General features: G+C 42.3%; 1 protein-coding gene across 6 annotated transcripts in view; it reads right to left on the reverse strand.

Annotated features, from left to right (window-relative positions):
- Nucleotides 1–1310: 1310 nt before the first annotated feature.
- Nucleotides 1311–26082, reverse strand: part of Cdk14 (cyclin dependent kinase 14) — a 574714-nt gene continuing 549942 nt past the window's right edge. For all 6 annotated transcript variants that reach the window (XM_021162869.2, XM_029477257.1, XM_029477253.1 and 3 more), the window contains one exon: nucleotides 1311–4695. The gene's annotated coding sequence lies outside the window, so the exon portion shown is untranslated. The remainder of the gene's footprint in view (nucleotides 4696–26082) is intronic.

Genomic DNA, 26082 nt, shown 5'->3' on the forward strand with positions numbered 1-26082 from the left:
GCAGATTCCAGTAATCCACCCCCCTTTTGTTTATTAAGAACTCATGTGATTGCACCAATGGTGGCACCCAGTCAAGCTTGACTGGGTATGCTAGCTGCTGAGGCTGCTGGGACTAACTCCCCACAGAGGTCACCAAGCTGTTGGGAAGTGAAAGATGAACCTATGTTTTGCTTCTTTGAAACACCTCCCTGGAACAAGCTATTCTTTTTGACTCTTATGTAACTTTATTTGCTTTCAACAGTAACTTGTATCCTCACATTTTGCAAGCTAGTGCTACATTTGGTTATTGTGAAGGGCTCATGGACCCAAAGCCCCATCTCAACATACAGAGGTAATTGTAGCAACTGTCTCAAAATGAATGTGCCCTTAGCACAGGTGCTTTACCGCAGCAGCAGCAGCTCGGGGGCTGAGAAGCAATGGTTCATTCACATGAGCTGTTTTTATGTGGAATACACATAGGTGGGAAAACAGCTTGTTTAACTACGGAAATCTAGCTTTGTGGAGGATTTAAAAATAGGAAAGCCAATGTCTACAGGAGAGCCAGCTACCGTTGATGTGAACGGGTCTGTAGCGAGGAGAGCCAGCTACCGTGGATGTGAACGGGTCTGTAGTGAGGAAGCCTGGATGTTTTGCCTTCTTAAATGGAGTACAGCCTTACAAACACTTTCAAATCACCCAATGCCTTCTGTATATTGACAACTGTATGTGTCATGACCCTTATTGATAACTTGTCAAATTGTGTGGGCGTGTTTGGAATTGTGACAGATCCAACAAGGTGACAAGATAGAAGAGATGTATCTCCAAGTCGTCATCATCCTAATGTGGGGCCCGGCACTGCCCTGCCCACTGCCCTGCCCCCTCAGATGCAGGTACCCCATAGGTGGTGCTCACAGGTATACACTCGCCAAGACCGGAGGACAGTATCGCCTCTCCTAGGATGTCTGCAGTCTTACACGATGCCTTACAGAATATCAGGGGAGGTCTGGGGAACACGTGGGGAACCTGAGCACAGGGCAGCAGGCAGCCTTGTAACTCACAGCTTTGGCTCACAGGGCCCCCGAGCTTCTTCCACCCTTGGCACAGCAAAGAGAGAAAAGGGATGACTTCCAAGATTTCTGGAACCCTCTAGGAACACAACATGGTCCCATGTATCATGGTCTCTTGCTTCACTCTTTCAGAAGGGCTTTGCTGAGTCTTAAGCTACCACCGTTTTTGTTTTTGTTTTTTTTTTTTGTTTTGTTTTGTTTGTTTGTTTGTTTTTTTTTACGAAGGACATGGTTTTAGTGGACACACACGACTATGTACCAGGATGATATATGCAGATTTGGCTATATTTTATTCCATATCATGTTACAGAGAACAATGACAGCTGACAAACCATTACATCCTTCATAATACAGACGAATTACAATTGGCAACACATATGCAACATGTAGTATTCCATTCTCCTTGCTATGTGTCATGTTGAAGCATAATGAGTCTCTGAGGTACTAACCCCAATAAAAAGTACACATCTCAGTGCGTTATATAAACCAGTGGGTGTTGGAGTGTGTGACAAAATGACAAAAAAAAAAAAAGAGAGAGAGAGAGAATAGAAGAAGAAATTGAAAGTCCACTTACAAAGTTTCTTTCTTTTTTTCTTTTCTTTTTTTTTTTTTTTTTGATGTGCCTCTAATATATGCTGCTGAGAAAGGGGGCAGTGAGAACAGAACCTTGCTTACGTCATTTGAGATTTAAACGTTTTCAGTTTGGTATATGAGGAAACTGAAGGCTAACATACAGTTTCCTCTGTCTACAGGCCAGCCACGGAGAAGGAACGTATGCACAGTTATGCAGCATATTTCTATGTATAGGGGCAGGCAATGATCTACCCCAGTATGTACAGCCTAAACATCCTCTTATATAACAAAAGATTACAAACCCGGCGATATTCACAGATGAGTGTCTGCTATGGACGCATACATAGAGCACTGATTACAGTGGCTGTCACACACTCTGAGGAGAGGGTACCAAGAGGCCCTGGTTTTCCTATAATCCCACGGATTCTCTTGGAAACTTTTAGCCACTTGAGAGCTGGAAACAGATTTTCCTCCTTGCATGGTGGGCAGATTGCTGCCCCTGCCTTATATCTCTAATTTTACAGCAAGCACATTTCCTGTCCTATGGATGTTGTATTTAATTAAACGGCTCCCCTTAAGAAGATAGAAACTAAGTCCCATACTTCTTTCCCAAATACTTTGTGCAGTGAGGTTGCTTTGATACAACTGTCAGGCCAAAGTGTTGGTGCATTTCTTACTAGGTGTCCAAACTCAAGCTACGCCTTCATAGAAAACTAAACTCCCCAAACATTCCAGTGCTCTCTCAACATATGACATGTTGATGAAACAAAGTCTATACTGATTTTCATGACACCCTTGGAGAGGCCAGGAGAACAAAGCCCGAGAAGGGGGGCTGGGTTGGGTGGAGGGAGTGGGGGCAGACACTTTGGATTTCCTTCACTGATAAACCTGAGAGGCGTGCCGGTCCTGACGCGGAGCGCGCACTGAGCAGTGTTATGTCTGGCTTCCCAGGAGAGGCTGTCTAGACAAGGGCAAGGACATGGGGTTGCCTTTATGTTCCTACCGAAACCTCCCAACATCCGTGGGGAGCTCCTGACTTAGTGAAATACAAACATAATCTTCCCCGTCCCCCAGATGCATGGAGGATTCTAAGCAAATCACAGGGGAGACTGCTCTTAATTACACATAAAGCTTTCTCCCCACTTAAAAGAACTCCCAATTTAATTATACTTTAAATCAAAATACCTGTAAAGACTTCCCATGGAAGGAATGTACAAAAGAGGGATGGAAACCGATTCCCAGGTAGTGAAGAATAAACATTGTTACCTTGGGTATCTTATGCTTTTTTTCCCAAACCTTCCTGTAAGCAGTTCCTTTCTCAGTGTTTGTGAGGCTGCAGTGAGTGACCCACTCTGAGAGGCTGGGGGATGGGTTACACCTCTTACTCAGACACAGCGCCTTTGAAGGCTTGGGAACCTGGATCTACTTCCAGGGATACACTGGGTTTGACGATAAGGAAGCTTGCCCCTCATTGGAGAATCAGAAAGCCCTTGTCAAACTAGATTCTGATTTCTAGTCTTGATCCTAAAATTGTGTGTCACATTTCAGGCTTGTAGCCTGCGTCTCCTCTTTCTCAGGAGGAGTAAAACACGGAGCACTGTACACAGATGTGTTGGGTTTCCGTGGGGATTTATGTCAGGAGGAGCAAGGGCATGCTTCACACAAAGCTTCCTAACTGCCCCTGGGGCCCAGGTTCCCTGGGATTCTGCAGTGAGGCTGTCCTTGAACGTAGCCAGCACTGGGCAGCTGCCCCAGATCAAGGTTCAGTGTATGCTAGAGCAGCCCTCTCTTCCAGGGGCACAGACTTGCCTTCGCTTTGCAAGGTCCCAAAGGTCCTTAAAACAAGGGCCTTTCTTTGCCACTTTTATTCTTAAAGCAAAATTCCTGCATTGCTTGTAAGATCTGCCTTTGAACACTTGTTACTGAAGACTGGTTTCAAGTCTGGTACCCAGTGATGCCTTCCAAATGGCTTGGAATGTTTCTGAACAATCTAATTCAAAGGTCCTTTGTCGTAAATAAGGACATTTTAAACTCTGGATAATTTAAAAATGTGATTTCTAAGCTTTAATCAGCCAAGGCTGCATTCAGGACCTATCCTGACAGACAGATTTTCTTTTTCTATGTACCCAGGTTTTTAAGAATGATATTTGCTACTATTTTCTCCAGTTTAAAAATAGAGTGTAACAGTTTAATAATACAGAGCTGATGGGAAAAAGTAAGATGCTGACACATGGAAATAGTTACCTTGCTTTCCACAGGCTTAAAAAATGACAATAATACTTATTAACCTTCATTCACCCTGTCTTTGTTTTCGGTGTTTATTTCTCTACCTATGACCTGCTCAGAAACAGTCAGGCTATTGAAATAGCAAGTGGATTTTGGTCTCCTGTGTAAATGTGTGCTCATTTCCAATAAAAGCGAAAAAAAAAACCCAAAAAAAAAAACCCCTTACATTTCTAAATGTCCTCTAAGGCAGGCAACAGGTAGGGTCCCACTATCTGGGACCACGCTGTCTAGTCTGTCAGAAAGCATGGAGTTTGTTTTAGCAAAAAGAATGTTCTTCCTGGTGGTTGCAGAATGCACTCTGCTCTCAGGGAAAACACACATTGTCTCCTGCCGCTGTGTGGCTTTCAAGTGCAGACATGACTGAGGAAGTGTGAACACCAAATGTGTTGTCTTAATGTACTTAAGACGAGGCTGCTGAAAGCAGCAAAACCCTTCACAGAGACACTGTGCGATGGACACTGTGCGGCGGACACTGTGCGGCAGGGGGAAGCAAACAGAACCAGACACAAAAGACGGAAAAGAATACATGCCATGTAGCAGTAAGCAAAGCTTAATCGTCACGTAGTTCTTGGAAATCACAAGGTATCCAAATGCGTGCAAGGTTTTAAATAAATTGCAGAGGAAACAGGTTCTTGCCAGCTTCCATTTTCATGTCAGTGAAATCCACTGCACGGGGCAGAAGAGAACCGATTCAGGGCCCTCACACTGAGCCACTTCATTAGTGGTTTTTATTGATTAATGTATTTTTATCTCTTCTTCTTCTTCTTCCCAGAATGATGACAACTTAATCCTGGAAGGAGGAAAAGAGAAAACTGTTACATTGAGAAAAAAAAATATCTTACATGGATCATTTTCTTCTAAATTACTTGAGACATTAAAATTGGTCAGGCCACACCGTGCCCACTGCTGTTCTCAGAAGCTACGCCAAGCACACACATTTGAGGTGGAACAACTTCCTTTATGAAAACATTTCTTAAATATGATAAACAAATGTCCTGACTATATTTTCTTCCCTTGAAATACAGTAATTTCATGAATGTAAATGGGCTAAAATCCTTCCCTAAACTATTAGAGGCAAGGCTGTCCCTAAGTAAGTGCCTGGAACACCGTATAAACTATTAGAAGGACAGATAATCATGTCTGTTCTTATAAACATGAATGAGAAAAATGGATCACAGCCCTGCTTTTAAAAACTAGCCATACAATTCCCTGGTTGCCTATGGTCAGTTATATTAGATTTGTCAGCGTGAAATCTGGTCAGCGTGACCTGAACTGGCATGCCCTTTGCAAAGATCCTTGGTTCCTAAGACATCAGCTTGATAATGAGAACCCATTGTAGGTAAGAGGTTAAGTGAGAATGAAGAATCTTCATATAGGTTTTTTAAGCTCTCAGTCACCTTTGCTTGACCTCTGGGTAGGAAAGAGAATGCTTAACTTGGAACAGTGTGGAACTCGCAAGTTCAGATCCCGTAGTTGAAGGAGTAGCTGCATCTGTTTCACTCCATACCAGAACCTATTCATCAACTAGGATTAGGGCTTTGGTCCTAGTCACTGCCTAGCCAGGCCTCCCTGTCATCATCTACAAAAATATCTTGTCATCCTGCTGGACACAGACTTGAGATTTCAGAGACTCCACATACACTTACCCTGATGCTGTTCCCATGGGCTGTAGCACAGAGGACATTCAGTGTCTAAACCAAGAGTGCAAATGTCCCATTCTTTTTATTTTTTTTCCAAGACAGGGTTTCTCTGTATAGCCCTGGCTGTCCTGGAACTCACTTTGTAGACCAGGCTGGCCTCGAACTCAGAAATCCGCCTGCCTCAAAGTGCTGGGATTAAAGGTGCGCGCCACCATGCCTGGCTTCAAATGTCCCATTCTTACACTTAAGGCACTTTAGAGCAACAGCATCCCTACCCTCTCCTCTGATGAATTTTCAGAATTTTAAACTCCTCTTCAGTTTATGGAGGTGGAAGTCATATAACAAATAACCAAGCATTTCAGAGTGCATAATTTGGTGGTTCTTGGTTCATTCACAATTCTGTATAGTCATCCTCCTATGTAATTTCAAAATGTATCATCACTTTCAAAGGAGTCCCAATGCCACTTATGGCAGTCATTCTCATGGTCCCCTGCCCTACCCCCTGGCTAACACCAGCAGTCGTTCTGTCTCTGTGTAGTTACCTATTCGGAATAGTTTATCTAAGAGGAAATCATACAATGTGTGACCTGTTGCCCTGGGCAGCTCTCGACTAGCATAACAGTTTTGAGGTTCACCATGCTGCAGTATATGTCAGCACTTCATTATTTTATAAAATGCCCAGGTAATGTCTCATTATGCCTACATGATATGGTCTTCATCCATCTGTCAGTTAACATGTACTTGAGTACTGTCCTGTGGTTGATGTAAATAAAGTTCCTGTCAACACAGATGTGGTGGCTGTTGCTCCGACTCCTGATTCGAATTCTTTTGGCTGTACACTTGCACGTGTAATTCTGGGGACAAAGGGAAATTCTACTTTTAAAGTTTTTCCTCGCTTGCACTGAAGAAATGCTCCAATTTCACCATACCCTTGCCAACACTTGTTTTCTTTGTTTTTTAAACTATAGTTATTCTCCTATGGTGAACAGACTGACTTTTATTGATTTATCTTTTCTTAATAGCTAGTGGTGTTGAACACCTTTTTGTGAGCTTAGCTGCCATATGGAAATCTTCCTTCAGAGAACTATCCATTCAAGTCTTTCCCTCACTTTGTAATTCAGTTTGTTGTTGCTGCTCAGCTGCAGTTTTCCATGTAATTTGGACATTAATTTCTCATCATACAGCGTGAAAGTAACTTCTAGTATGGCTTGCCATACTAGATATGGATTTTGATGAAGTTCAGTTTACAAACTTTTATTTCATTGCTTATACTTTTTGGTGCCACACTTAAAAATACATGGTGAAATCTAATGTTGTGGATGGGCCTGGCGCTGTTCTTGTGAACCAATCCCGTAATGAATAAAGGAGCCAATCACTGGGCAAGTAGGCAGGACTTCTGGGTTAGACGGAGGAAGAGAGGAGGCAAGAGAGAGTTAGGTCCTTTTGGAACAGGGTAAGATGTAGCTGCTAGAGTTTCCTGGTTTCATGGCAAATCCTTGCAGATCTGCCACAGGAGGAATGGGATTTTAATAAGGCTTACAAGATTAGGTTTTAGTTGTTGCACCTGGAGATTGAGTTACCTTTGTTTGTGAACTATGTTTGTGTTGCGTTCTCCTTCACGTGGTGGCTCATCTGAGTTCAAGAGAGAAAGGAACAGAGGCAAAGCATGGGGGATTTGAAGCATGGGGCTGGTATGGTAACGACCTGCCAGAGGCAACATAGTGAGCTGGGTGGAGAGATTTTGGAGTTCTGAGTCAAAGGCTCCCTGGAACAATGTACGGTTATAAAGAATACATCCTACATTTTCTTCTATTATTTCCTATACTTTCTGGTTTTCACTCATTTTCTGTTTGTTGGGTATGGCACGAGGTAGAGCTCCCTGCCACCTGAATGGATGGAACATAAGTCGAAGTCTTCTTCTATCACATTTCTGGCAGGTCTTGGTGTGGCTAGATACAGCACACAAATCCTTTGCTACCACCAAATCCTAATTCATCCTTTGTTATTTCAAATGATTGCTGCTCTGGGTAGCATTCTCTATCCACAGGAATCTACCCCCTTACCTCTGCCCAGAGACACTATTGTTAAGTCTCTTCAAAAAGAAGTCACAACCATAGCACAGACAATTACATTGAAGGACCCAAAAACTTCACCCCTGTTGTGAAATTTTTCCCTAATTGATTGATCGGGTAATAAAGATGACAAGAAGCCAATCACTGAGTGAGAAGGAGGTGAGCCTTCTGGGTCTGAGAGAGGAAGAGGGAACTCAGGAGAAAGGAACACACCCCTTTTGGACAGACTATGGGACCAAAGCAGTCTAAGATGCAGGCCTGGAATGGTTAGATCTTGTGGCAGGATCTAGCAGGATCTACCACCAGAAGATTTCTAACAGAATAGTTGATGAGTTTAGGATGATAGGTCCCACACCCAGCAATTGTGTTATCTGTTGATTCTAAACTAAGATGCCTGGTGTTTTCCATTCCTTGGCTACTCAGGTGGGCCGGAGGAAAAGAACTTAGCAGAGGTGGAATTCGACCAGGCTTTGGGATGGAAAGATTGGGCAAGGACTAAGCTCCAGGGGAAAGGTATTGAGCGGACTGCCTGCAGGGACCAAGAGGGCTATCTCGGAGCTCTGTAGCAGCAGAGCCAACATTGGTGGGAGAGGCCTTGGCAAGGGAAAGCATGTGGTCTCCATCTCAGGCTATGTGCCAGGCTGGGAACCGACAGAGACCACTGGCCAATGCCTAGCAGGAGATAGCATAGATTGATTTTTTTATTAAACACAACACACCTCTACCTCTTTTTTTCCAGAGAAATAAAGAAAATATTCTTTATGCCATTTGCATGGAGGAAAACACATTCTGAGTTATGCTTGAAAATCCTTTCTGAGGTCTTTGATATCGAGGGGGAGAAAACACTTGTTCCCACAGTGTTTCAAGGAAAAGAAAATCCTTTCTGAGGTCCTAGAGATCAAAAAGAAGAAAAACTTGTTCCCACGGTATTTCAAGGACCCTTTCTATTTCAAGCATCCTTGTCCAGTCCCTGTCTCACTACCTTTAGGAAAGGAGATGACAGGAGCATCCTTTTATCCTATGAAGCTCAAGCAGAGTGAAATCCCAACTCTCGCCGTTGTTGTCAACAAGGGCTTGCCTGCACATGGAACCCTTATGAGTCTCCAAATGAATCAGTCTGTACTTCGTTCTCCTCCCTCACATCACTTCAATCAACAGAATGGAGGCCTGGTGCCTAAGCTGCCTTCCTGAGGCAGACACTTTTATTCCAGAACTCTTGATATATTTCCTTTGAGGAAGCAAGTTAATGATTGCATGTGGCACAATTAGATTACTGATTAAACCGATAGTACCCAGATCATGGCACAGATGTAGCCCAGACACACAGGAAGTAGTGGATGGAGAACAGGAAATGAAAAGGAAAGACCTGAGACCATGGGAATGGGTGGGAATGACACAGTCACCAAAAGCGAAACAGCTCTGTACTGTGGTTCACTCCTGCTACTGAGACGGCTGGTACCAAGCAGCCACTTCAGCCACAGTGCCCATTACTTGGCTTGGTACAGAGGAGAAGGCTATTGATAAATACACATCAGTTAGGAAGGGTAGGCAGGATCTATTCTTTGGTATAGTAAAACCTCATTTTTTTTTACAACATTTTATATTCAGAAAGGAATGATTTGATTTCCAATATACTTGACTTCACATAACAATAAGTTATGTTGACACCATAATTTACTTTACTGTCCTCTTGAGCTCATTTAAGATGTTTTCTGTATCCTGATACTACTTATTTGGCCTTGTGCTGTCCTGATTCTGATTTCGATCTATATGAGAATCACATATGCCTAACTGAGATGTTAGACTAGGGTGTGGCAGACTTAGATAGGAAGGACCAATACACACTAGTGATAATTGACTAGTAAATGGCAAATACCTTACTTAGCTTTAGGTTCTGACATTTAATGGGAGAATCGAAGAAGAGGAAAATAGAGGCGGAGCCAATGACAGCATGCCTCCTACCTCTGTGAGATGACTGTGAACAGCTCATACTTTATGCCATCCACCCTGCCTGATGTTTTTACAGAACACGGGATTCCTAGCCTCTCACCTTGGGCATCGTTAGCTTCGAGTAGAAAGCACAGAAACACATATTTTTAGGAATGGAAGTGCAATCCAGAACTTCATGGGTGGGATTTGGACTAAAAGAATGAAGATAAGCTGTGACAGGCAAGTGACATATGATGCAGATGTGAATCTTCTTCTGACACTTGATTTTTAATTATAATGCATCACACTCACTATACAAATGAGTACAAAGTATAAGCTGAATGGTTGGCACACAAAGCTACTCCTAATGTATGTAAATCCTAAGACAGGTGGGTTCCATTTTTAACTAGTTTTCAGTTTTCACAGTGCTCCTTTTTCCTAAAATGAGTGATTTAAAGAAGAAATCAGATTCAGTTGATAAAATCCTTATTCAGAAGTATCTACATGGGGCTTCCCAGCTATAAATATTAATTAATTGGATCGCTGGTACCCATAATGCAACTTTGTTCTGACCCATGTGCCCTATGAACTAGATATTTTTTTGGATTCAATTTTCTTAAAACCAACTGTCAGCATCATGTGATAGAGGAGATGAGAAATGAAAATGAGGAGCCCCGCTGCGCAGGTGGGTGACCTGTGGGAGAGAGTCTGCCTGGTAGGATTTTTACACCAACCATCAGACACAGACCAATTGATTAGATCATCTCGTACCCGCCACCAACTAGGCTCAAGAGACTAATTAGAGAGAGTACTGCCTGTGCAGGCACCCCATTGACACCTAATTTGCTCAGCCAAAGCCTTTGGGGAAAATGTATTATCTCTGCAGCTGCACTTCATGCATTGCTGATTTGAGGCACAAGCCACGAGTGCTTCCTCACTCTTTTGAGCAAGCTGAATGCTGAAGCCCTTAAGTGCTAAATGCAAGCAAACAGACTCAAATTAAAAACAGGCCAGGCTCTTTCTAATTCCCTCTGTGCTCTCTGTGTGTACATTCACACACCACTACACACATGCATGCCGTTTACATGCCAGAGGGAGAGCGGCACCGAGGCCCCGGATCAGCGCCTTGCATGTGATCAGATGGCCTGTGTTTCATGCTGGCCTGTTTACCCTCTTTAAGGTTTTCTGTTTATTTTGATTGTGGGCTTCCCCCAACTAGCCACCCTGTCTGCTCACTGTCCCTCCTTAAAGTATTCTTTTCTCTACAGAAAGATGTAAAAACATTTCCCTCTAAGTTTCTCTGGAGAAAAGTGATTATTTTGGTTCAAAATGAAAACAACTGTATGTTTTCCTACAGTCATCTAAGTCCTGAAGAGGATATTCTCAGGTGGTAGGAGTGGCCAAGGAATTATAGGCTTGCTCCTTCTACTGCAGAGACTTCTGAAGGGGTCTCTACTTAACTGTGAAGAAACACTTATTTTTGACAGAAAAAAATCCATCTCATGCAGCAAATCCAACATAGTATTTATAAAACAACTAAGTTCTTTTAAAAAATGGGATGTCATAAACTGGGTGTGGTGGCACACGCCTTTAATCCCAGCACTAAGGAAGCAGAGACAGGCAGATCTCTGAGTTTGAGGCCAGCCTGGTGTATAGAGTGAGTCCCAGGAGAGCTGGGGCTACGTGGAGAAACCCTATCTAAAAAAGAAGAAGAAGAGGAAGAGGAAGAGGAAGAAGAAGATCATTTAATTGAGTTTAATTTTATTTGTTTTTATTTGTTTGCTCAGAGGGAGAGTCCCAAGTAGAGACACATGGTTACACTTAAAGGTAAGTATGTAATTAATGGCCAAAGGGAAATAAAACAACCCAGGTAATATGGAAAAGTTAGGGCAGCTTTGAGCCAACTCTAGAGGGTTCAGGCAATGAGATTCCATGAAGGTCAAAAGGAAACAACCGAGCAAAGGGGACTTGCCGTGCGTGGGGCAGTTCCTTTACTGCACGCAATGGAATTATGCCTTCCCACTCACAGTTGGATGAAGCAATTTTCCTATGCACTCTAGGAAATTACAAAAACTCTGACTTTTGTTTTTTTATGTTCACCGACTTCCTAAATACTCAACTGCTTTCTAAGAAACCGCTTCACCTTCGTGGCTTTCAAACCAGCATTTAAAATTGGACCGATCTTGATTCCCCATCAAGAGATATGGCGGCTATCAGAATGTTCTTCTAAAAGTACTGAGAGAGTGGTTTGAAGATACTTAGAAATTAGAGTCTTTACTAACATGCATAAGTGTCTAAAAAACTTATTCTGGTTTTGTAGAAAATGAAGCCCAGAATATTTCTCCCAAATTTCATGTCTACAAGATTTCACATAGAAATTGTGAAAGGCCAGCTACCAACTTATCTCTAAGGCTCTGTGTCACTTTGTTTAAAGCACTAAGAAAAACAAAAATAATTTTTTTAATCTAATTAATCTTCAAACACAGCTATTGCACAGACTTAAATGTACAAATAAGAAAGTAATTGCTAACTACCTCAGGGTAAGCTCAGATATTTCATATATATGTATGGGTATATGTATATACCCATATACATATACCCATACATATATATATATATATGTACATATACCCATACATATATATATATATATATGTGTATGTATGTATATATATATATATATATATATATGTAAACATGTGTGTCTATATATGCACACATATTCTCATTTATGTGCATGTACATAATCAGTTTTTATATTCTGAACATTTTTTAATGAATGCTGTAATCAATTCAGAAAATCTGCTGATAGTTTAACTTTCTATCCTTTGGACTGAGTGAATATTGTGATTTAGCTAGAAATGCAGGTTTTCTTTTAAAAACAGCTGAAATCAGTGTTTTCCAGTGTCTCTAGCCCTTTACTGACTCAGTAGAGGGTGGGGGAGAGAGTGTAAAACAGATACATGTAGAGACTTAGTTAAGCCTGGTTCTGTAACTTATTTCTGGTTTATGATAATCATGTTTCCTCCCTCCAGAAGAGAACATATCTTTGAGACCAGCAAGATACTATTAATTAAAACGAGTACAGAGAAAGACAAGCTTTGTTTTAAGCTTACCAGAAGGCCCATCATTCACAATAGCCCAGATCCTTTAAGTTGAAAGGTGTTTGGTGACACCCATATGGACACACAATTCACTAATTGCAGCAGCTCTGCACATTTTAAGCTTTGGTGCCAACATAGTGATTTTAATTAGAAAAACTCCAGGCAAGGCTGTAAGTCTGACATCTCAAAAACAAAGCGTTTCTCAACTGAGTAGATGGATTTAACATATCATTTTAATACTTGTCATTAGCAACAAACATTTATTGAAGTCTTCATGAAAGGCCGGGCATTATATGATGCAGGACCAGTATTGAATGAAAAGGGTGTGACTGTTTATTAAATGGAGTTTATGCAAATGCCAAACACTGGTCATAGTTTAGACACATATGGACAAAAGACTGACAGCTTCCAGACTGGTGCCCACCTTAGGGAGTGCCTCGAGGGCCCAGGGAGACTTGATGCAGTCTTTTCAGAACCAAGACAGAATCATGTATTATACATACAAATTTACAGAAAATTAAATATTATACCAATACACTAAGTTATAATTATATGTATATCAAATATTTTAAAAGTCCCATGAGCTCTAAATTATCTCACTGAAACCATTTCAATAACAAAGCTAATAGGAAAGTCTTCACCAAGCTGGCTCACTCCTGCCAAGGATTGAAATCCAAGTGATCTAATATTGTACTTACGTCAGGAAAGAGAATGTAAAGTCTTTTAGATACTTACAAGAGTTTGAAGTCAAGCATGAATCTAAGATTAATTTTATATAACTAACCAAAGATTAATGTTATCGAGTTGGTGGGGTTTAGGGTCTTGGAAGGATGGAGACGTTTATGAATCATATCTACTTCACAGAGATTTTTTTCTAGAGTTAGCCTGGACACGTGCTTCAGTGAGTCCAGCTGATTGGTTCTCCTCTCGTGTCTCACATCAGGCAATGCAACGTGGCATAGCCCTGTTGCTCATGGTATCAAACTGTGGTGTAGTATGTTAAAACATACTGGAACTGTAATAATCCTGTTATAACTATGTACAGACTCCATGTAACTTATTGGCCTCAGAGTCTAGCGGCAGACTGGTAGGATTCGAGGTAAACGGCTGTGAAGGGACCCAAACTACCTACCCACTGTCTCAACATTGTCATTTTATATCAGACAGCACCTGTAAACTTTTTGTATTGAAAACTCAGTGGCAGTAAGAACGTATCTGGTAAGTTAAGATTTTAAGAATCATATTAAAATGTTTTAAGGTTACTCTCTGGGAATTCTGTATATCACACTAATTTTTTATATCATGTTAATAAAGGCTATTGACTTTGTTAAAAAGTCAATATCTGAAGCTTTTTTTTCTTTGCTTAGTATTCCTTTATCCTTGCTTAGCATATCTTTACAAGTGACTGGCGCCCAAGTGAATGTAAGGTAATTAAACGGGATTCTGATGCCTTAACCCTCCTTATACATCACAGGCTCATTAAGATATATTTAAATAAATTAAATGCAACGTCATGGAATTCAGCAGTGTGAGCACCTTTCACAACGTATCATGGGCACACACAAAAATCCTGCAAGACTGCTTATAGTATTTAGCAGCCAGACAAGCACAGAGGTTCACACTGCATTTTAATTAAAATATTTGAGAGAAGATATGACTGCAGTTTGAATAAACCCATGATTTTTTTTAAACTAATCATGTAGCACTATGGTCCAAAATGTTAGGTGCTTAAGGTCTTGGATTTAGTGTTTCTGGTCACCTTCAATACTGCATCTACTTGATGAACTATTATACTTAGTAAAACTTGCAAAGCTAAAATTAATTTCTGTAGCACATACAGATAACATATAGTCATTTGGTAGAGAATGATGTCAGTGTACCAGGCTCATGGGAAATTTCTAATTCTCTATTCGTGAAGTATATGGTAACAGCAGCCACTTGCAGAATACATAAATACAGTTGCATTCCAGCCAAAGAGGCACATGGCACCTTTCACATGGCTCTTTTACTCGACTTGATTCCTTTTTGCTTGCTGTGGCTACAGACTCGGTCTTGGGATGAACTATTGGCTGTACCACTCTCCTGAGCCCTCTGGCGCTTTCCCCTTGCCAATTTTGGCACCCAGCCCTTACTTCAGGCATCTTGCACTTGTAAACTGTGTTACTCTTTTGCACCTGCTGTGAGTGAGCATTGTCACATTATATGAATTTACAATGTTACACTGACTATAGTCCCTAAAGTTCTACTGTAGAATCTTCTTTAACAGTTAGGGACACGAATAGCACATTACACTAGCTGCGTCCATTCTTAAAAGAACACCCTTGAACACTGTCACAAAAAAGGCTTTATAGCAGTTTTCTTTTTTTCTAACAGAAAATGTCAGCAGAGATGAAGCTGGTCCCTTGCTCTGAGATGTGGCTGTTGGACAGGCAGCTAAGCTCCCCACAACTGCACAATGAAACTACTTGACAAAGGCAGTGATGAACTCTTCCTTCATCAGACTGATCACTGAATGCTGGCATGGGGAAGCTTCAGCCAAGAACAGCAAAGTTCTCTAGTGTGCCTGTACTTCCCACAAAGTCACAGGTTGCTAAGATTAAGTGTTTGAGCATCTTTGTATTATTATTATGTCATTAGTTGCTACAGTGTTATGATAGTCATGATAAACTGTAAAATAGGTCATCTCAGAACACACATACACTACCCTGAGAAGCAAACACTAGCATTTTGTACTCCTGTGACATTTTCCCCATCCAAAGTGTTCAATTTATTCTAATAAAAACATCTGAAAAGAGGACCATGTCCTATGGAAGAAGAAGGTCCCATAATTTAATTTCTGAAGTCCTAATTCCTTTAGTCACCCACTCCATGCCTTGTGAACTAGTGCCTGCAGGAAGCCTATCACAGGTTTAAATACTGACAGCAGGACCCACACCTTTACAGGAATGTGAGGAATGGAGGGGGTCCTGTGAAGTGAGGTTTTACTTTTTCTTCTATTTTTTTATTAGATATTTTCCTTTATATACATTTCAAATGCTATCCTGAAAGTTCCCTATACCCTCCCCCCGCCCTACCCCCACTCCCACTTCTTGGTCCTGGCATTCCCCTGTACTGGGGCATATAAAGTTTTCAATACCAAGGGGCCTCTCTTCCCAGTGATCTTCTGCTACATATGCAACTAGAGACACAGCTCTGGGGGGTACTGGTTAGTTCATATTGTTGTTCCACCTATAGGGTTGTAGACCCCTTCAGCTCCTTGGGTGCTTTCTCTAGCTCCTCCATTGGGGGCCCTGTGTTCCATCTTATAGATGACTGTGAGCATCCACTTCTGTATTTGCCAGGCACTGGCATAGCCTCATATGAGACAGCTATATCAGGGTCCCTTCATCAAAATCTTGCTGGCATATGCAATAGTGTCTGGGTTTGGTGGCTGATTGTGGGATGGAACAATGAATTTATGAAATTCTTGGACAAATGGATGTATCTGGGGGATATCATCCTTAGTGAGGTAACCCAATCACAAAAGAAGTCATGCACTCACTGATAAGTGGATATGAGCCCAGAAACATAGAACACCCAAGATACAATTTGCAAAACACAAGAAAATCAAGAAGAAGGAAGACCAATGGGTGGATACTTCATTCCTCCTTAGAATAGGGATCAAAATACCCATGAAAGGAGTTACAGAGACAAAGTTTGGAGCTAAGATGAAAGGATGGACTATCCAGAGACGACCCCACCTGGGGATCCATCCCATAATCAGCCACCAGACCCAGAGGTTTCACTTTTAAAGTGCGGCAGAGAATGCATTGGGAACCCTGGCAGGAGCGACAGAGTCACTATGTGGTGGCCTCCAAGGTCATTAGAAGAGAGATGGTAAGGCTGGTGCTTTGTTACACAAAAAATGAGAAGCATGCTGGTGTCTCCAGCTAAAGACACGAGCCACAAATGTGAAGGAGCAGAAAGGGTAACAAGCTCAGGGACAAAGACGAGGAAGGGAACCAGGTCAGCTGCTCCTCAACTCCAGACGGAACTGGGAGTCTCCACTGCTCTCCTCAGAAGAGGCCCAACCTTGACTCTGCTGTTGGAGCCATCTCTTTTTACAGAGGTTTTAATGAGTCAGCCACATTCTGTTCCATGCTCTTAACCTGTTCCTCAGCACAGTTCCACAGATGGACTTTCCACAGACCCATTGCCTGTCAGTATGCTCTGCAGACGGGAGGTAGGCCACCACCCTTAACTGACAAGAAACACAAGTTAGCACAGTTCATATATTGGAGAGGAGTCTGCTGAGAGCAGGGGTAGGGGAGAGACTCCATCCAACTTCCGCCCAAATTCCCTCAGAAAACACTTACTAAGCATATCTTTTTTCCTGAAAAAAAAAATCTTTTTTTTTTTTTTTTTTGTCATATCTCTATGTATATATCCTTCCTGCCTTGCCATTGCAAATGCTGGGACTACAGACAGAAACTACCACGATCCTTTCCGGGCACCTATTTTTAAGAGCAGTATAGTTTTACAATGTAAAGGGCAGGATAATGCTAGGACTTGCTAATAAGGCAAGGCCCCAATGGTGATTTGAACCACACACTAACATGAGAGAGAAGAAGCCCACATTTCTAGAAATGTTGCAAGGTAGTTGTTAGGCAGCCTCTGTGGGCATTAGCAATTGGAGTATTTCATGTCACAGGACACAGTCAAACAGGGCCAGTCAGCACTGGGTTGCTTTTTGAAGACCACCAAACATGTATCAGAGCTGTATGGTACTTTAAGAGCTCTAGAGTGTCACCAGAACAATGATCTCCCCTAGTCAAAATGGGATGTGTAAGCATTACTCCACAACTGCTGACACGATGGAGATGAGTCAGAAGGCAACTCCAGAGGATGCAGAGATAGCACAGAAGATAAAATGCTTGCTGTGCAAGTACCAGGCCTGGAATTGAGAACTCACTGAGCAGCTGAAACTGACAAGCTCTGGGTTCAGTGTGAGACCCTGCCTCAGTTAAAGTGGAGAGCAACTTATGATAACATCTGCATGTGCAGACATCTGTGTACCCTCATGTGTGTATACACGTGAACACATATACACACACAGGGATGCCACACATACACATAAAAATAGCAAGGAGGGGGCTGGAGAGATGGCTCAGTGGTTAAGAGTCCCAACTCCTCTTATGAAGGTCCTGAGTTCAAATCCCAGCAACCACATGGTGGCTCACAAGAAATCTGACCCCTGTTTCTGATGCATCTGAAGACAGCTACAGTGTACTTATGTATTATAATAAATAAATCCTTGGGCCTGAGTGAGCGGGGCCAACTGGAGCAAGCCTAAAAATTCAATTCCCAACCATCTTTACAGCTACAGTGTACTCCTATGCATTAAATAAGTCTTAAAAAAAAAACAAGGAAAGAAAGAAAGGTAACTCCAAACGCAACATGTAGACAAGGGGAAAGGGTTCACTTTGCCCAGCCAATGACCCAGAAGCAGCAAGCGGCTGATGTTGGAGGAGGGTGTTCACATGTCAGCTTGTGGATACACATGGAGGCAAGAAAGCTGAGAGGCTGACCAGGGTGGCCCAGTAGAAGCTCTTAAAGGAGTTAGAATTTATGCTGTGTGTAGTGAAACAGTGATTTGAGCAGGAAAGTCTTATGGCCCAACACAGGGAAAGACGTGTGCACCTCACAGTTCTGAATTCTTGAGGTCCTGCCACAAGCGTAGTAAGCAGCCCATGTCCTCTTTAAGATACCATAAAATCGGGGAGTTCAGCTGCTTCTTCCTGTGACTACTGCAATTGCTAAGTACCGGGTTTCGTAACATTAGATGCTGAAATGTTTTATTTTACCCATGAGGAATATTCAGCGTGAGGGATGAATGAAGACATAGAAATTCAGCTCCCTCCTCAGGACCATAATTTTAAAGACCTAGCCCTGGGGACAATTTGGAGAATTTCATGCCCTGAGAAGATGTATTGGGTGCCTGGTAAATAGCTTGTTCACTCCTGTCTGTCTATAAAGTCAAAAGAGAGAAATGTAAGAATAACACAATCGTTATTGCTTTGCTATCCTTTATAATTCAGACATGATCAGCTGTCTTTGATTAACACACAACCTCAGACAGACTTTCTAATTGCAGCACTTGGCGTTCTGAAATGCCACCAAACCCTGGAAAGAGCAACTGTACTAAATTAGCAAACATCGCCACTCTGTCACTCTTCTAGGTTCACGAGAAGTTGCAGCTCATTAAAAATGTGGAGCCTGTGATGTCTGACGACTAAGACATTCACATTAACACAGTTGGTTTCCTCCTGGTGTAAAACAATCGACATGCCAACAACTCAGTGGGTTTAGTGCCAGAGCAAAGAACAGGGGTTGCAGGCCTGGGGTCAGTGTCTCAGTTCCACTAACAACAGAGCTGGAGAAAGCAGTGAGGAGCCAGTGAGCTCCAGGCTCGCGGGATTAAGGGATACTTCATGCTTTTATACTTTCCACTGCCACTGCGGTAGACTGAAACAAAAGCACCAAGCGCATTCAGTGCATGGAGCTTCTACGACGGGAGGCGATGGGGTGCCCCTTCGCCTTGCCCCGCACCAGCACCCCACACAATGCAGCAGGGCAGGAATGTGACATTTTCTCTTTTACACCTGTGAGTGGGGACCACATCCCAGAGAGATCTTATTTCCTCTTCACACAGATGCTAAAGAACAAAGCCGCGTCTTGTCTGGGTTGTGCTGTTTGTTTTCCAGTCTGCTGGCATTAAAACTGCACCCTAAGCACCTATCACGTCTCCTGACTTCCTGTTAAGTCCTTTTCAAAAGCTCTGGCTGTTCTATACCGGGTGTCATTTGGAATTAAAGAAAAAGAATCTACTTGCTTGGTTGTTTCATGTTATCACAGGGGGAAATCACCCCAGTTCCCTTTAGAAATAATGATTAAACAGACAGCATATTGTATAAAGTCTATCGATTGAAAAGAGGGTACATCCAATGAGCTCTAGTGAGCCAGTTTGGTTTCATTCCTTCGGCAAATACTGGAGTCAGGTGCCCTGCATGAACTGTCACAGAAATGAGTATGGGCCTGAAATACCAGCTCAGAAATACACTTTCATTTTTTAAATACTCACCTCCCACATTTTAGCAGGACAGTCAATAGAATTGTCATAATCAATTTTTTGAGTACCTTTGCCCAAACAAGATATAAAACACATATGTTTTGACTAATATAATAAAGCTAAATTGGTCTCGATCAGAACTTTGTTAGCAAGAGCAATTCTAATAAGGCTGGTTTTTAGGCTCTGGTGTATGTTGGGTAAAATGTGAAGGAGAAAATGGTGGCCTTTCCCTAGACCTTTCAGTAGAGATGCTGTTTGAAGTGAGATAAGGCATTACTATGGGGGGGGGGGGGAGGAGTGTTCTCTGAGCAATCAGACAAAGAAATTGAGATTGCTTCAGAAACAACAGAAAGCATGCCTTTATATTAGAAGAACCTTCAATGAAATTGCACAAATACTACTGACCCTGACAAAAGAGACAACTGTGGGCACTCTCTGGAGGGCTGTTATGCCAAGGGTACCCCTGTGTCATAATAATCTCTTGACCATAAAGCATTTGCTACCCATAGCCAAGCCTATAGAGTCTTAACTTCTAGTTATAGGTTGCTTCCAAATGGAATGAATAGCTATCCGAACTGTGAAACTGGATTCTTGAATATCAGCCCTCTTTCTATTCTCACCAAAATGCCAGTGGGCGATAAACTAATCAGTATACCTGCTAGTAGTGAGGGCGGGGCTCTGAGACTCACTCAGCAGCCCTTCACGTTCTCAGTTAGAGACAAATGGAAGAACCAGATGAACACAGAACAAGTCTCTCCAGAAAGCAGCATGCTTAGCTACATGCAGAGTATTTCATACAATTTCCAGTTGGTGCATGGACCTCCTGTCTTCTGCCCCTAGGTCCACAGACTGCAGAACAAGGATCTCCACCAAGATGGCAGTGTGCTAAAGCATGAAGCAGCCTTTATCCTGCTAGATGTGACCCTACAACACAGTGACAGGGAAATGCCACCCATGATCAGGACATGGAGGAACAAAGGACGCAGTCTGGGGACACCTCCATTTATGATTATACACACACACACACACACACACATATGGGGGGAGGCAGGTTTCCTTCTAGAGAGCTTCTGAAGCAAAGAACATTGTATGTAATGAAGGTGACAGCAAACAGGGAAGCTACACGGTCTCTGTTCAGACCATCCCAAGGTGTTTAGGAGGTGAGTGGAAAGCATCTTTTCCCAAGAAAAGAACCCTTCACTGTCCCTTCCTTTTCTTTTTTATTAACATCAGGGTCAGTGAGGAAAGATAAGTGAAAATTAGGTCTATACCAGTCATTCTTACCAAATCTCATTCATCCCTTTCCTTAGCAGGCTATATTTTATCTTCCTTTTTTTATTTTTTGTTTGTTTGCTTTTGGTAGGATCAACATTACCCAAAAGCTTTCAGTTGTTCTGAATTTGGCCATCCACCTTCCTCACAGAGAAGACTGCAGACATACCTAATCTGAGAACTTGGGGGAATTTTGTGTGTCTCCAGGTCTCATGGCATGGCAGCCTGTTGGGGTAGGCATACAAGCTGAGCAGTGTTTCTATCCCTCCTCCAGACCAGCTCTGTTTCCACCATTACGTGGCCTTCAGAGGCTCACTTCTGCTCCTACCCATCTCGGCTGATTTTTGTGGTTACCCTTTGGATTTTTCATGCCAGAGCTGCGGCATTATCAGCATGTGACCAGGAAGCCTCCTCACATTCACTTCTCAGATAAACCGGATCTACATTTTAACCTATTCCTCTCAGGTACAAGCATCATTTGTGCCTCCCTTGTTAGGAGACAGCTACTTCTTATTTCATGGCATCTCTCTGTAAGGTGACTTGGTAGCATCAAGACTCCAAGGACCTCAAACCCTTGGGAGCCAGGTAAGAAGCGGGAGAAAGTGCAGTCAGGTGTGAAGCAGGAATTCTCAACCATTTCAATCAGCAATATGGTTGCCATAGCAACCACACCTAACTGCTCCCCCACCTCACTCCTCCTGCTGATCTGCTTTCTGGCTTGGGTGTCCAAGATAATTTGCACAGACTTGCTTCAGTTCCCTGATCCACACAGTTTCTTTAAAAATTTATATCATCCCTTCTCTTGAACGTTAGACTAAGAGTTTCAGAATCACAGCACAGGGAAGTTTCGATGCAGTTTTCTCCCAGTCGACATGTGGCAAATCCATGGCTCATATTTCTTTCTTGAGGCGTCATCCTTCCTTTTTCCTTTGAAACACTGACAGCCACTTCTGCATGCTCATGATTTGAACATCACTTCATGATATTTTTAGAAAATAAAGATTCTAAAAATGCAGATAGGGACCTCTTCAAATTTTCAGACATTAAACCCTTTCTACAATTAAGCAAAAGTTAAGGATATTTAAGAGGGGGAAAAAAACAGACTTTGCACAATAAATCTAAACTTTCCACATTTTTCATGTCTTTCTTTTAAATGATCAAGAGGAGGCTTAGGGTTTGTTGTTGTTGTTGTTGTTGTTTTTATTGTTGGTAATTTAAGGAAACTAGAGTGTCCTTTGGAAGTCCCATGCAGGGACAGAGGAGAATGGACAGATAACTTGACTCTGGTTTTTTCAGTGGCATGAGTAGCCTAACAGCCATGGCTTCCATATCCTTGAGAATGAGCCATGATGGAGAAGCATCAGGTGCTATACAGGGTCAGCGCCTCATCTACCCCAGTGCTGATGGTGACACCAGTTACCAGGTACAAGAATTACCACCGGGAACTAAATAGAAGCAGGCTCAGCAGGCCAAAGAGCCTTCTAGGCTACCTATGTGGGAGACGCCTACCTCTCCACAGGTAAGATGCCTACCTGTCCACAGGTAAGAGGCAGTCACTTAGGCTGCAGTTTGCTTCCCTCTTCTGGCCTAAAGGTGAGTGGCTGATGTTTAGTGGTACCTGAGACATAGCTCATTTCACCAGGATGCTCTCTGCCCCTCTTCTTGATTCCTATTTTACAGACAGCTGTAGGCGGTGCCTCTTCCCATGCCTGAAACATGAGTCCACTGTTGGGCCTCCAGACGTGTCTTTCCTGATTTCCGTGAGATCAAGGAAAATTACAAAGGAGGACTTCCTACTCATCTCTAGAAAAATATAACATTTCTAATGCTTGCTATTAGTTCTGTCAGTCGTAGGGGGTGGATCAAGTTCTGAATGGATGTGCACTGCTTCATACAGGCACAGCCATGTCAGGAACCCCAATGTCTCAGCCCCATGAGAGTAACATAGACTGAGAGAGTGAACTGAGTAAAGCTTAGATGGACGGTGAAGTCTTCCGTGAGGCTCTGAGTGTGAACACTGATACTGTGGAACGCTATGTCCACCATAGCTTTTCCCCGAAGATATTCACTGCTGAAGACTGCTTTCCATACTGAGGTTAGCTAAACCTGCCTCCTTATGCACCCGTATATGATAACCTCTTTGTTTATCAATTTGTAATAACTCACCTCCTTGTTCAGCTGTACAGAAAAATCTTGTCTCCCTATTCAACTGTCTGAGAAACACATTGAGCTTCTGAGTGCTGTGGTTTCCCCATCAGACAGCCTACCCTACCTAACTCCAGCTCTTCTGCCATATATCCCTTGTTTGTTTGTTTGTTTCTTTCTTTCTTTCTTCTAATTTCCTTGATGTCCCTAGAGGCCATGCACTGGCTTGTCAGTCATTATTGGTATTCAACAATGCTCGGATCTCCAGCTTCTGGCTTCCGGAATGCCTTCCCCAGATCTTTTGGAAATGAAACAATACACATTGACAGGACCATCTAATAAAATGTGTTTAACATCCACAAGGCAGAATTAGGCGGCTGAATCCACATTGGCAAATCTCACTCCCAATGGCAGCACTTTGTGGCTGTGTCGCCTAGGAAACAATGAGCAGTGTCATCCAATAACTCGTCTGGCCGTGTATTATGAGCAAGAAATAGGCATTGCTTGTATTAAGCAATAGAAAAGCCTAGCCTGTGTGAATGACTCAGTACCCATCATGTCTAATTTGGACAACAAATTCTTACAGAAAAAATTGCATTTTTCCCATACTCTTTAAACCAACTTGTGATATAGCTGCTTACTCTTTAATCCAACGAAACAAGTGGACAATATACACAGTGAACTTTGAACTTCTCATAAGTGACAAAGCTGAAACTCAAACTCAGGGCCTCTTGCTCCAGATTCCATGGTTCTCTACTTGCATGACAGCAGCTGGCTCTCACTATGCCGTAGGAGAATAGAATGCTGCTGCACTATGTATATCTGTCAAAAATATGATTTTCTTGTTTCTTCCTGCTAGCAATAGAAAGGATTACAACAATCCAGTGCTCCTCCCCCTTCCACAATGGTTGAACTTCCTATAATTTGACTCTGAACAGAATTTCAGGTAATGATGGAATTTGTTCTGAGCACAGAAAGTTGTGTTTTTTGGGGAAAATGCTATTAGGACAGATGCGGATTGGTAAAGGTATGAATGCCACACAGAATGAGGGATTATGCTCATACACCTGGGAAGGTTCGGCACTACGTCAAGGGTGCTTCGGAAGACTCATGTGCCACCAATCGGGACACAGGAGGGCAAAAGAGATCTGACAAACAGGCAGAATTTTGGAGAAACAGTTTGGAGAGACTCTTACAGGTATGAATGAGTGAGACAGCAGAATAAAGAGCAGAGCAGGATCCGAAGGCTGATGGGTGGGCCTGGATGCTGATCCCAAACGCTCGAGTGGAGGGCAACAGGGCCCCCGAGAACCCAGCAGGACAGGGAAGAGGAAGGGAAGGTCGGGAGTGCCATGTGGCTACAGAGGCACGAATGCAAGGCATGTCTGTGACATAGACAGACAGTGTGCTGTTTTGGTCAGACCTCCCTCCCACTGGGCGCCACACCAACCCAGGCCTAGTTCTTAGCCAACAAAAATAAAAATCACTCATAAAATTAATGGAAACAATTTGGTTTTCTCTTGCAATAGAAAAAAGTTTTCTTAATTACTTTTTTTTTTTTTTTTGTAAGCTTTGAATTGTGTATCTTGTAACTAGATGCAATCTTTTAGAAGTCGACTAGGCACTAGGGGTTTGTGGCATGAGTCTTAAGAGTTATATTTTCACTTGCTGCCTGTAAAATGGTAGACTCTGAAGAGCTCTCCCGCAGCTAGGGCAGTGAACACAGATCTCTCTCTCTCTCTCTCTCTCTCTCAAAATGCATCCATCCATTCCTAAATCTTTGGTGAGACTCTCAATGGAAAATTAGGTTTTCCAGTATGTATCTTATATTTGTATCCTTTCCTTAAACATAAAAGTGATTTGCATTGATAGTCTTCTCCTTTTGTTTTTGTCTTTGTTTGTTTGTTTCAAATTCTCCTTAAAATGGCATGGCTGTTGGTAAGTGCTCTTGTGCCACAAACAGAAGCACACCAGCACTGATCTAAGAAAACAAGTCATAACTAGAGATAGATTTACTTATTCCTATTAGGAAGAATTCCAGCCTCCTTCCTTGTTCCTCCCTTCTTATGTAAAATTAACACAATTCATGGCTTATTGGAAGGTACAGCATGGACGTATTACTTAACGGAAGGCATATCACAAGATCTAAGAAAAATGTACAGGGCAGGGATGGATAGATTTTCTGAATATATCTTGGTTCATAGATCTGACTTCAAGAATTAATGTATTTCACCACACAGAAATCCTATTCTCCCAAGAGGGATGGTTTTCAAGGCTTCAAACTGAAATTGTGCATCCAGGGACATTCTAAACATATTAGAATTTTTCCTGTTTTCTATAGCCTTGCCAATAATGGTAGAATCAATGTCTTTTCATGTGTTTTCTTGAATGCCTGCAATTCCTCACTACTTCTGTGTTCTGTGTCCATTTTATGCAAAGTTAAGAATTACCTAAACACAAAAGCAGAGATACTGAGACATCTGACAGATAACCGGGCAACTGTTGAAGTGACAGCAAACGTTACACACTCTAGTTCTTGGGATTCCTGAGACCTCCATGGCCCCCATGGGCACCTACGTAAGCACATACCCATACACATAACTGAAAATAAAAAGCCAACTGTGTATAAAAAACACAGTAAAATGGTTCAAAACGAACACAGTTTGCTTGTGTTTGTTGTAGATCAACTGAGTAGCATGGGGAGAATTGGGTGATGGCCAGAGGGGAGAAACATTGACATAGACGCTAACCTCTTGTATGTATGCAGTTTTCTACAATTAAAGAAAAAGCTGTGGAGTCTGGAAAGATGGCTCAGTGGTGGGGCTTGCCGTGCAAGCATGAATGCTGGAGTTTGGATTCCCAGCACCCATATATATATATATATATATATATATATATATATATATA

The sequence above is a fragment of the Mus caroli genome, chromosome 5 (genome assembly GCF_900094665.2).
Source record: "Mus caroli chromosome 5, CAROLI_EIJ_v1.1, whole genome shotgun sequence".
In the NCBI taxonomy this organism is placed as follows: Eukaryota; Metazoa; Chordata; class Mammalia; order Rodentia; family Muridae; genus Mus; species Mus caroli.